General features: G+C 39.8%; 1 long non-coding RNA gene across 6 annotated transcripts in view; it reads right to left on the reverse strand.

Moving 5' to 3' along the window:
* LOC138039931 (uncharacterized) overlaps positions 1-2,500 on the reverse strand; it is a 141,375-nt gene that overhangs the window by 109,264 nt on the left and 29,611 nt on the right. Inside the window, exon 6 of one of the 6 annotated variants that reach the window (XR_011130660.1) lies at positions 1,897-2,015. The exons of 4 other annotated variants lie outside the window; for them this stretch is intronic. This is a non-coding gene — a long non-coding RNA (uncharacterized lncRNA). Of the gene's footprint in view, positions 1-1,896; positions 2,020-2,500 lie in introns of all 6 variants that reach the window. One more of the 6 variants, XR_011130658.1, reaches the window with a different exon arrangement.

Genomic DNA, 2,500 nt, shown 5'->3' on the forward strand with positions numbered 1-2,500 from the left:
CCTAGCTCTTGTTGTTACAAATATGGTACTTAGCAAATTGAATATTCAGAAGCTTGTTTCCCCGCACACAAGGGGCCGTTACGCGTTTCAACCCTTATGAGTTTCTGGTTATATATATTATTTCATATCCAGCGCGCCCTCGTAGAATAATTGTTAATTATCGTTTTTGTCATTGTCGTAGTCGTCGTGGTTTCTTCAACTCCCTAATATCATTGGTTAAAAGAGGAAAAAGGATCGTGCTGCACGTGTGGCACGCATTTTAGCACAAATTTCTGCGGGTAGTAGGCTGCACAAAAACAACGACGCGAAATCACCAAATTTGAGGTTTTGATGACACCGTAAGCATGCAACAGAGAATCCTTCATTCTCTATTCTAACTTTGAAACCGCTCGTACCAAATTATTTTTAGGATACTTCGCCCACATCGTAACACGTGAACGAGATGGAATAATCGCCAAAGAATTACAGTAGTTTAAAGTAATATTATGAGGTGACGTTTTCGTCAACTTCGCCGTCGTAGATCTTAAAATTAGGGAGTTTAACCAAAGACAACGGCTACGGCAACACAACGCCACAAAGCATGCAAGAATATCATTGGTTAAAAAAGGAAATTAAAATAATCGTGCGGCACGTGCAGCACGAATTTCCGTGCATTTTTCCATTTTTGCCGCACTCCACAAAACAACAACGTGAAATTACGGGGACAGCTATTATTAGAGTTATTTTCATAGAGTTATGTCGTAGAGTTAGAGTTAAGTTTCCAAAATCCTGAATTCAAGATTTTGGAATTCAAGATTTTGGACTTCCAAAATCTTGAATTCAGGATTTTGGCAGTCGTTAACTCTAACTCTTAGCCATAACTCTACTGAAAAAACTCTATCGATAGTTAACCTCTGAAATTACCAAATTTTAGGTTTTCACGACAACGTGAGCATATAATCATGAATCATTCATTTTCTATTTTTCCTAAACCATTTGTACCCATCCAGTTACAGGATAGTTCGCCCGTATTGTATAACGGCAACAAGACGGAATAATTGCGAAATACTTGCGATAGCGCTAAGTTATATTTTGGTGTGATGTTTTCGTTACCGTTACCGTCGTCTTTGCTTGAACTCCCTAATAATTTAAGATTTACGACGGCGACATGTACCAAAACGTCACTTAAACGTCACTCTTTCGCGATCATTGCATCTTGTTCACGTTGCACAATTGTGGGTGAAGTATCCTAAAAATAAATTGGGTACGAGAGGTTTCAATTTGTACCACGTTGTCGTAAAAGCCTCAAATTTGATGATTCCACGTCGTTGTTACGCAGAATACCGCAAAAATATGCGCTAAAATGCGTGCCTCACTTGCAGCACGATTATTTTTTCTCTTTAAACCAATGATATTATTGCTTTGTGGTTTCTTCAGTCGCCGTAGCCGTCCTCGGTTCTTCAACTCCCTGGTCCCTAAATGAAGCAACGGCTTGAACGGAACTCAAACTCATCACCGTGCAACTGCACTGCACTCGCTCTACTATCTAAGTTATCAAGCCCGTTGGAGGGTGTCTACAAAACGAAGATCGAAGACTTGAATCTCAACTCATTTAAGAAATGTTAAAACATGCTGAAAGGCATTGTTCGGCGCTAAAACAATAAAATCAATAGGGTCTTCGTTTTGTAGAAATGCACCCCCCTCAAACTACAAAGCAAACTCTCGCTAAAAGCGCTTTATTTCCACTGGGACTTTTGGCACCGAAAGAAGGTCATCCCCTCTGACTTAATAGTCTCACACAAAGAACGGTGGATGTATCCCGTCAATGGTGATTGGTCAAATTGCAGGTCTTCCCATCAAGAAACCGTGAGACACTACCACACGGCGAAAAAGTGTGTAACTAACAGATTTACCTACTTTTCACTGAGTGGACTACATTGAAATCCCCAATGATATTAAAGACAGCCTTCGAGATTCACACAAGAACTATCTCACGAGCGAGTTTGGGTGTTCGACTAACACCTGACACTGCGTTCCTATCTGCGAAAATAAAGCTTTTTGGCGAGGGTCTTCGTTTTGTAGTTTGAGGGGGGCATTTCTACAAAACGAAGACCCTATCGATTTTATTGTTTTAGCACCGAACAATGCGTTTCAGCGCATTTTAACAGTTCTTAAATTAATTGAGATTCAAGTTTTCGTTTCTTGGTCTTCGTCTTCGTTTTGTGGACAATCCCCGTTGGGAGCTGGTCACTTTCAAGTTCATATTGGTAGCGGTCGCATTAGTATTAGTACTGATCCTAAGAGGTTACCATTTTTCAAAAATTGCAAAACTAGAGAAAGGTTGTTGAAGATCCATGTTGTGTGATGTCATGTCATTTCATGCCCTGTCACTGAGCATACATGTCATAAACTCATTATACACACGTAGCTCAAAACAAATATGTTGTATGATGTGATTCAGAAAACGTGTTTGGCAAATGTTGGGAGGTTGAGCTCATAATATCAAAGTTGGAAAATCTTT

Source organism: Montipora capricornis, chromosome 1 (genome assembly GCF_036669925.1).
Source record: "Montipora capricornis isolate CH-2021 chromosome 1, ASM3666992v2, whole genome shotgun sequence".
NCBI lineage: Eukaryota > Metazoa > Cnidaria > Anthozoa > Scleractinia > Acroporidae > Montipora > Montipora capricornis.